The 14,389-nt window shown below is 20.8% G+C and overlaps 1 protein-coding gene across 1 annotated transcript in view; it reads left to right on the top strand.

The window, feature by feature from the left end:
* The window catches only part of LRRC20 (leucine rich repeat containing 20), a 1,047,913-nt gene that overhangs the window by 344,434 nt on the left and 689,090 nt on the right, over positions 1-14,389 (top strand). The gene's annotated exons all lie outside the window — the stretch shown is intronic.

The raw sequence follows: 14,389 nt of genomic DNA, 5'->3' as shown, positions 1-14,389 counted from the left end.
TTTGACATATCGCGCCATCTCTCTCTCCCCAGTAGTCCCAGCCCTGGACATATTTTACACAATGCAGAAGATATATCAAAGGTCGAGTGGACATGATTCACTGTAGCATACGCTGTTGGCATTTAACATTACACAGGCATTTCTGGTGAAATGCTTGTGCAATGCCGCCCCCTGCTCACTCGTGGCCAATCGGCCTCTAGCAGGGGCTGTCAATAATCTCGATTTTATTATTTCTTCTTAACTTTCGTTTCTGGTGGACCATAAACAATGGGGTGTCGATGCAGCACCCGCTGCTTAATAAATCGACCCCAAAGGCTTTAGACCGACACAAGAATTCCAAGACTGGTTTCTCTAACTTAAATAGTATAATGTTTATTGCTATTATTATTTTATTATGAAGGATTCAAACATAGAAAAGAAGTGTGTTGTATAAAGAGAGATTGCTGAATATAAAACACCTATAATACACAGAGTTACAGTATGAGAATCCAGATGTCACGTAATAGCTTATATTGATAATCTCATGGAACTGTGAATTCTGAAGTTTTTATCTCGTATTCCTATTGCAGCCGTATGTTTCCAGCTGAAATGGGACAAGGGAACGTGTTATGCATGGAGAGCAATAAAAAGATTCTGAGCAGGGATCACGCAGTAGTGCGTATATTGCCCTGATTGGCGTGCACATAATATAATGCTTTGGTCCTGGCCGCACACTGAGAGGATCAGTGCTAGTTCAGGTGACGTCGTCCCCTCCTTTCTACAGCAGGCGGCTGCAAGTATCTCTCTTTGTTCCTGCTGGTTCACAGTATGGGGGCTTTTTTCAGTCAGTAGCAAAATGTGAAGTTCTTTGTAGTCTTCTTAAAAATACTTTATAATATCCATTTTATAGTTTCAGAAAAGCACATGGATTTGAAAAATGTAATACATTAAATTTAAATTACTAATTGGATTAATCCAATAAAAAAATTACATCAAATTTGTCAATTTATTTTCCTAGTGTAGGGAAAATAGTTGCTATTAATAAGTGCAACTTTCTGACAGAGATGGACAATACAATTGGGAGGCTACTGCAATATAAATGACCTAGACCTGTAGGGAGCACCCAGACTTGGGTACTTACAAATCTGAGATTTCCTGCTGTTATCTCTGTAAGCAGTAAGGCGTATTATTATTTTATGTGTCAGAGCCAGGATTATAAGATTTAGGGCCAGATTACAAGTGGAGCGCTAAATATTGCTTGCGTGCAAACAATATTAGTGCTAGCTTCACTGAGTAATACCAGCGCACGCTAATGTGCACTGGTATTACAAGTTAAGTTCAATGCAAACGCGAGCTTGTGTTCACATTGCTAGGAAGTATTGCACTCACAAGAGTGCGCTTCCATAGGTTTCATTGGGAGCCTCGTTCTGATGTTGTCAGAGAGGGCATCAGAACCTAAGCGCAGCGAGGGGGGGTTAGTAGTGCAGTGATGACAGCAAATATAAATGTATATGATTATGCACTTATATATTTATATGTTAATATCTGTGTATACACATGTAACACATACATATATATACAGTATATACACATAGTAACACATACATATATATACAGTATATACACATAGTAACACATACATATATATACAGTATATACACATAGTAACACATAAATATATATGTATATACACATAATAACACATAAATATATATGTATATACACATAGTAACACATAAATATATATGTATATACACATAATAACACATAAATATATATGTATATACACATAGTAACACATAAATATATATGTATATACACATAATAACACATAAATATATATGTATATACACATAGTAACACATAAATATATATGTATATACACATAATAACACATAAATATATATGTATATACACATAGTAACACATAAATATATATGTATATACACATAGTAACACATAAATATATATGTATATACACATAATAACACATAAATATATATGTATATACACATAGTAACACATAAATATATATGTATATACACATACTAACACATAAATATATATGTATATACACATAGTAACACATAAATATATATGTATATACACATAGTAACACATAAATATATATATACAGTATATACACATAGTAACACATACATATATATACAGTATATACACATAGTAACACATACATATATATACAGTATATACACATAGTAACACATACATATATATACAGTATATACACATACTAACACATAAATATATATGTATATACACATAGTAACACATAAATATATATGTATATACACATAGTAACACATAAATATATATGTATATACACAAAATAACACATAAATATATATGTATATACACATAATAACACATAAATATATATGTATATACACATAGTAACATAAATATATATGCATATAAACATACTAACACATAAATATATATGTATATACACATAGTAACATAAATATATATGCATATAAACATACTAACACATAAATATATATGTATATACACATAGTAACACATAAATATATATGTATATACACATAGTAACATAAATATATATGCATATAAACATACTAACACATAAATATATATGTATATACACATAGTAACACATAAATATATATGTATATACACATAATAACACATAAATATATATGTATATACACATAATAACACATAAATATATATGTATATACACATAGTAACACATAAATATATATGTATATACACATAGTAACACATAAATATATATGTATATACACATAGTAACACATAAATATATATGTATATACACATACTAACACATAAATATATATGTATATACACATAATAACACATAAATATATATGTATATACACATAATAACACATAAATATATATGTATATACACATACTAACACATAAATATATATGTATATACACATACTAACACATAAATATATATGTATATACACATACTAACACATAAATATATATGTATATACACATACTAACACATAAATATATATGTATATACACATACTAACACATAAATATATATGTATATACACATACTAACACATAAATATATATGTATATACACATACTAACACATAAATATATATGTATATACACATACTAACACATAAATATATATGTATATACACATAATAACACATAAATATATATGTATATACACATACTAACACATAAATATATATGTATATACACATACTAACACATAAATATATATGTATATACACACATAGTAACACATAAATATATATGTATATACACATACACACATAAATATATATGTATATACACATAGTAACACATAAATATATATATATATACACATATTAACACATAAATATATATGTATATACACATAGTAACACATAAATATATATATACAGTATATACACATAGTAACACATACATATATATGTATATACACATAGTAACACATAAATATATATATACAGTATATACACATAGTAACACATACATATATATGTATATACACATAGTAACACATAAATATATATGTATATACACATAGTAACACATAAATATATATATACAGTATATACACATAGTAACACATACATATATATGTATATACACATAGTAACACATAAATATATATGTATATACACATAGTAACACATAAATATATATATATATACACATAATAACACATAAATATATATGTATATACACATACTAACATATAAATATATATGTATATACACATAGTAACATAAATATATATGTATATACACATAGTAACACATAAATATATATGTATATACACATAGTAACACATAAATATATATGTATATACACATACTAACACATAAATATATATATGTATATACACATAGTAACACATAAATATATATGTATATACACATACTAACACATAAATATATATATGTATATACACATAGTAACACATACATATATATACAGTATATACACATAGTAACACATAAATATATATATACAGTATATACACATAGTAACACATAAATATATATGTATATACACATAGTAACACATAAATATATATGTATATACACATAGTAACACATAAATATATATGTATATACACATACTAACACATAAATACATATGTATATAAGCATAGTAACACATAAATATATATGTATATACACATAGTAACCCATAAATATATATATGTATATACACATAGTAACACATAAATATATATGTATATACACATACTAACACATAAATATATATGTATATACACATAGTAACACATACATATATATACAGTATATACACATAGTAACACATAAATATATATATACAGTATATACACATAGTAACACATAAATATATATGTATATACACATAGTAACACATAAATATATATGTATATACACATAGTAACACATAAATATATATGTATATACACATAGTAACACATAAATATATATGTATATACACATAGTAACACATAAATATATATGTATATACACATAGTAACACATAAATATATATGTATATACACATAGTAACACATAAATATATATGTATATACACATAGTAACACATAAATATATATGTATATACACATACTAACACATAAATATATATGTATATACACATAGTAACACATAAATATATATGTATATACACACAGTAACACATAAATATATATGTATATACACATAGTAACACATAAATATATATGTATATACACATAGTAACACATAAATATATATGTATATACACATAGTAACACATAAATATATATGTATATACACATATTAACACATAAATATATATGTATATACACATAGTAACACATAAATATATATGTATATACACATATTAACACATAAACATATATGTATATACACATAGTAACACATAAATATATATGTATATACACATATTAACACATAATAATATATGTATATACACATAGTAACACATAAATATATATGTATATACACATAGTAACACAGAAATATATATGTATATCAGCATAGTAACACATAAATATATATGTATATACACATAACACATAAATATATATGTATATACACATAATAACACATAAATATATATGTATATCAGCATAGTAACACATAAATATATATGTATATACACATAGTAACACATAAATATATATGTATATACACATAGTAACACATAAATATATATGTATATACACATAATAACACATAAATATATATGTATATACACATAGTAACACATAAATATATATGTATATACACATAATAACACATAAATATATATGTATATACACATACTAACACATACATTTATATGTATATACACATAGTAACACATAAATATATATGTATATACACATAGTAACACATAAATATATATGTATATACACATAATAGCACATAAATATATATGTATATACACATAATAACACATAAATATATATGTATATACACACATAGTAACACATAAATATATATGTATATACACATAATAACACATAAATATATATGTATATACACATAATAACACATAAATATATATGTATATACACATAATAACACATAAATATATATGTATATACACATAATAACACATAAATATATATGTATATACACATAATAACACATAAATATATATGTATATACACATAATAACACATAAATATATATGTATATACACATAATAACACATAAATATATATGTATATACACATAATAACACATAAATATATATGTATATCAGCATAGTAACACATAAATATATATGTATATACACATAGTAACACATAAATATATATGTATATACACATAGTAACACATAAATATATATGTATATACACATAATAACACATAAATATATATGTATATACACATAGTAACACATAAATATATATGTATATACACATAATAACACATAAATATATATGTATATACACATACTAACACATACATTTATATGTATATACACATAGTAACACATAAATATATATGTATATACACATAGTAACACATAAATATATATGTATATACACATAATAGCACATAAATATATATGTATATACACATAATAACACATAAATATATATGTATATACACACATAGTAACACATAAATATATATGTATATACACATAGTAACACATAAATATATATGTATATACACATAATAACACATAAATATATATGTATATACACATAGTAACACATAAATATATATGTATATACACATAGTAACACATAAATATATATGTATATACACATACACACATAAATATATATGTATATACACATAATAACACATAAATATATATGTATATACACACATAGTAACACATAAATATATATATGTATATACACATAGTAACACATAAATATATATGTATATACACACATAGTAACACATAAATATATATATGTATATACACATAGTAACACATAAATATATACAGTATATACACATAGTAACACATAAATATATATGTATATACACATACTAACACATAAATATATATGTATATACACATAGTAACACATAAATATATATGTATATACACATAGTAACACATAAATATATATGTATATACACATAGTAACACATAAATATATATACAGTATATACACATAGTAACACATACATATATATACAGTATATACACATAGTAACACATAAATATATATACAGTATATACACATAGTAACACATACATATATATACAGTATATACACATAGTAACACATAAATATATATACAGTATATACACATAGTAACACATACATATATATACAGTATATACACATAGTAACACATACATATATATACAGTATATACACATAGTAACACATAAATATATATACAGTATATACACATAGTAACACATACATATATATACAGTATATACACATAGTAACACATAAATATATATGTATATACACATAGTAACACATAAATATATATGTATATACACATAACACATAAATATATATGTATATACACATACTAACACATAAATATATATGTATATACACATAGTAACACATAAATATATATGTATATACACATAGTAACACATAAATATATATGTATATACACATAGTAACACATAAATATATATGTATATACTCATAGTAACACATAAATATATATGTATATACACATAGTAACACATAAATATATATATGTATATACACATAGTAACACATAAATATATATACAGTATATACACATAGTAACACATAAATATATATATGTATATACACATAGTAACACATAAATATATATGTATATACACATAGTAACACATAAATATATATGTATATACACATAGTAACACATAAATATATATGTATATACACATAATAACACATAAATATATATGTATATACACATAGTAACACATAAATATATATGTATATACACATAGTAACACATAAATATATATGTATATACACATACTAACACATAAATATATATGTATATACACATAGTAACACATAAATATATATGTATATACACATAGTAACACATAAATATATATGTATATACACATACTAACACATAAATATATATGTATATACACATACTAACACATAAATATATATGTATATACACATAGTAACACATAAATATATATCTATATACACATACTAACACATAAATATATATGTATATACACATAGTAACACATAAATATATATGTATATACACATAGTAACACATAAATATATATGTATATACACATAGTAACACATAAATATATATGTATATACACATACTAACACATAAATATATATGTATATACACATAGTAACACATAAATATATATGTATATACACATAGTAACACATAAATATATATGTATATACACATAGTAACACATAAATATATATATGTATATACACATAGTAACACATAAATATATATGTATATACACATAGTAACACATAAATATATATGTATATACACATAATAACACATAAATATATATGTATATACACATAGTAACACATAAATATATATGTATATACACATAATAACACATAAATATATATGTATATACACATAGTAACACATAAATATATATGTATATACACATAGTAACACATAAATATATATGTATATACACATAATAACACATAAATATATATGTATATACACATAGTAACACATAAATATATATGTATATACACATAGTAACACATAAATATATATGTATATACACATAGTAACACATAAATATATATGTATATACACATACTAACACATAAATATATATGTATATACACATACTAACACATAAATATATATGTATATACACATACTAACACATAAATATATATGTATATACACATACTAACACATAAATATATATGTATATACACATACTAACACATAAATATATATGTATATACACATACTAACACATAAATATATATGTATATACACATACTAACACATAAATATATATGTATATACACATACTAACACATAAATATATATGTATATACACATACTAACACATAAATATATATGTATATACACATATTAACACATAAATATATATGTATATACACATAATAACACATAAATATATATGTATATACACATAGTAACACATAAATATATATGTATATACACATAGTAACACATAAATATATATGTATATACACACAGTAACACATAAATATATCTGTATATACACATAGTAACACATAAATATATATGTATATACACATAGTAACACATAAATATATATGTATATACACATAGTAACACATAAATATATATGTATATACACATAGTAACACATAAATATATATGTATATACACATAGTAACACATAAATATATATGTATATCAGCATAGTAACACATAAATATATATGTATATACACATACTAACACATAAATATATATGTATATACACATAATAACACATAAATATATATGTATATACACATAGTAACACATAAATATATATGTATATACACATAGTAACACATAAATATATATGTATATACACATAATAACACATAAATATATATGTATATACACATAGTAACACATAAATATATATGTATATACACATTTAAGCACATAAATATATATGCATATACACATAATAACACATAAATATATATGTATATACACATAATAACACATAAATATATATGTATATACACATAGTAACACATAAATATATATGTATATACACATAGTAACATATAAATATATATGTATATACACATAGTAACACATAAATATATATGTATATACACATAGTAACACATAAATATATATGTATATACACATAGTAACACATAAATATATATGTATATACACATAGTGACACATAAATATATATGTATATACACATACTAACACATAAATATATATGTATATACACATAGTAACACATAAATATATATGTATATACACATAGTAACACATAAATATATATGTATATACACATAGTAACACATAAATATATATGTATATACACATAGTAACACATAAATATATATGTATATACACATAGTAACACATAAATATATATGTATATACACATAGTGACACATAAATATATATGTATATACACATACTAACACATAAATATATATGTATATACACATAGTAACACATAAATATATATGTATATACACATAATAACACATAAATATATATATGTATATACACATAGTAACACATAAATATATATGTATATACACATAATAACACATAAATATATATGTATATACACATAGTAACACATAAATATATATATGTATATACACATAGTAACCCGTAAATATATATGTATATACACATAGTAACACATAAATATATATGTATATACACATAGTAACACATACATATATATATATATACACATACTAACACATAAATATATATGTATATACACATAGTAACCCATAAATATATATGTATATACACATAGTAACACATACATATATATATATACACACATACTAACACATAAATATATATGTATATACACATAGTAACACATAAATATATATGTATATACACATAGTAACACATAAATATATATGTATATACACATAATAACACATAAATATATATGTATATACACATAGTAACACATATATATATATGTATATACACATAGTAACACATAAATATATATGTATATACACATAGTAACACATAAATATATATGTATATACACATAACACATAAATATATATGTATATACACATAGTAACACATAAATATATCTGTATATACACATAATAACACATAAATATATCTGTATATACACATAGTAACATAAATATATATGTATATACACATAATAACACATAAATATATCTGTATATACACATAGTAACATAAATATATATGTATATACACATAATAACACATAAATATATCTGTATATACACATAGTAACACATAAATACATATGTATATACACATAGTAACACATAAATATATATGTATATACACATAGTAACACATAAATATATCTGTATATACACATAGTAACACATAAATATATCTGTATATACACATAGTAACACATAAATATATATGTATATACACATAGTAACACATACATATATATATATATACACACATACTAACACATAAATATATATGTATATACACATAGTAACCCATAAATATATATGTATATACACATAGTAACACATACATATATATATATATACACATACTAACACATAAATATATATGTATATACACATAGTAACACATAAATATATATATATATACACATAATAATACATAAATATATATGTATATACACATAGTAACACATACATATATATACAGTATATACACATAGTAACACATAAATATATATGTATATACACATACTAACACATAAATATATATGTATATACACATAATAACACATAAATATATATGTATATACACATAGTAACACATAAATATATATGTATATACACATAGTAACACATAAATATATATGTATATACACATAATAACACATAAATATATATGTATATAAACATACTAACACATAAATATATATGTATATACACATAGTAACACATAAATATATATGTATATACACATAGTAACACATAAATATATATGTATATACACATAGTAACACATAAATATATATGTATATACACATAGTAACACATAAATATATATGTATATACACACATAGTAACATATAAATATATATGTATATACACATAGTAACCCATAAATATATATGTATATACACATAGTAACACATAAATATATATGTATATACACATAATAACACATAAATATATATGTATATACACATACTAACATAAATATATATGTATATACACATAGTAACACATAAATATATATGTATATACACATACTAACACATAAATATATATGTATATACACATAATAACACATAAATATATATGTATATACACATACTAACACATAAATATATATGTATATACACATAATAACACATAAATATATATGTATATACACATATTAACACATATATATGTATATACACATAGTAACACATAAATATATATGTATATACACATACTAACACATAAATATATATGTATATACACATAGTAACACATAAATATATATGTATATACACATACTAACACATAAATATATATGTATATACACATAGTAACACATAGATATATATGTATATACACATAGTAACACATAAATATATATATGTATATACACATAGTAACACATAAATATATATGTATATACACATAGTAACACATAAATATATATGTATATACACATAATAACACATAAATATATATGTATATACACATAGTAACACATAAATATATCTGTATATACACATAGTAACACATAAATATATATGTATATACACATAGTAACACATAAATATATATGTATATACACATAATAACACATAAATATATATGTATATACACATAGTAACACATAAATATATATATGTATATACACATAGTAACACATAAATATATATGTATATACACATATTAACACATAAATATATATGTATATACTCATAGTAACACATAAATATATATGTATATACACATAATAACACATAAATATATATGTATATACACATAGTAACACATAAATATATATGTATATACTCATAGTAACACATAAATATATATGTATATACACATAGTAACACATAAATATATATGTATATACTCATAGTAACACATAAATATATATGTATATACACATAGTAACACATAAATATATATGTATATACACATAATAACACATAAATATATATGTATATACACATAGTAACACATAAATATATATGTATATACACATAATAACACATAAATATATAATATACACATACTAACACATAAATATATATGTATATACACATAGTAACACATAAATATATATGTATATACACATAGTAACACATAAATATATATGTATATACACATAGTAACACATAAATATATATGTATATACACATAGTAACACATAAATATATATGTATATACACATAGTAACACATAAATATATATGTATATACACATAATAACACATAAATATATATGTATATACACATAGTAACACATAAATATATATGTATATACACATAGTAACACATAAATATATATGTATATACACATAGTAACACATAAATATATATGTATATACACATAGTAACACATAAATATATATGTATATAAGCATACTAACACATAAATATATATGTATATACACACAGTAACACATAAATATATATGTATATAAGCATACTAACACATAAATATATATGTATATAAGCATACTAACACATAAATATATATGTATATACACATACTAACACATAAATATATATGTATATACACATACTAACACATAAATATATATGTATATACACATACTAACACATAAATATATATGTATATACACATAGTAACACATAAATATATATGTATATACACATACTAACACATAAATATATATGTATATACACATAGTAACACATAAATATATCTGTATATACACATAATAACACATAAATATATATGTATATACACATAGTAACACATAAATATATATGTATATACACATAATAACACATAAATATATATGTATATACACATAATAACACATAAATATATATGTATATACACATAGTAACACATAAATATATATGTATATACACATAATAACACATAAATATATATGTATATACACATAGTAACACATAAATATATCTGTATATACACATAGTAACACATAAATATATATGTATATACACATAATAACACATAAATATATATGTATATACACATACTAACACATATATATATATGTATATACACATAGTAACACATAAATATATATGTATATACACATACTAACACATAAATATATATGTATATACACATAGTAACACATAAATATATCTGTATATACACATAATAACACATAAATATATATGTATATACACATAGTAACACATAAATATATCTGTATATACACATAGTAACACATAAATATATATGTATATACACATAATAACACATAAATATATATGTATATACACATAGTAACACATTAATATATATGTATATACACATAGTAACACATAAATATATATGTATATACACATAATAACACATAAATATATATGTATATACACATAGTAACACATAAATATATATGTATATACACATAGTAACACATAAATATATATGTATATACACATAGTAACACATAAATATATATGTATATACACAAAATAACACATAAATATATATGTATATACACATAGTAACACATAAATATATATGTATATACACATAATAACACATAAATATATATGTATATACACATACTAACATAAATATATATGTATATACACATAGTAACACATAAATATATATGTATATACACATACTAACACATAAATATATATGTATATACACATAATAACACATAAATATATATGTATATACACATAATAACACATAAATATATATGTATATACACATACTAACACATAAATATATATGTATATACACATAATAACACATAAATATATATGTATATACACATATTAACACATATATATGTATATACACATAGTAACACATAAATATATATGTATATACACATACTAACACATAAATATATATGTATATACACATAGTAACACATAAATATATATGTATATACACATACTAACACATAAATATATATGTATATACACATAGTAACACATAGATATATATGTATATACACATAGTAACACATAAATATATATATGTATATACACATAGTAACACATAAATATATATGTATATACACATAGTAACACATAAATATATATGTATATAC

This window comes from Bombina bombina, chromosome 9 (assembly GCF_027579735.1).
Source record: "Bombina bombina isolate aBomBom1 chromosome 9, aBomBom1.pri, whole genome shotgun sequence".
In the NCBI taxonomy this organism is placed as follows: domain Eukaryota; kingdom Metazoa; phylum Chordata; class Amphibia; order Anura; family Bombinatoridae; genus Bombina; species Bombina bombina.
This window is presented reverse-complemented; position numbering and strand designations above follow the sequence as displayed.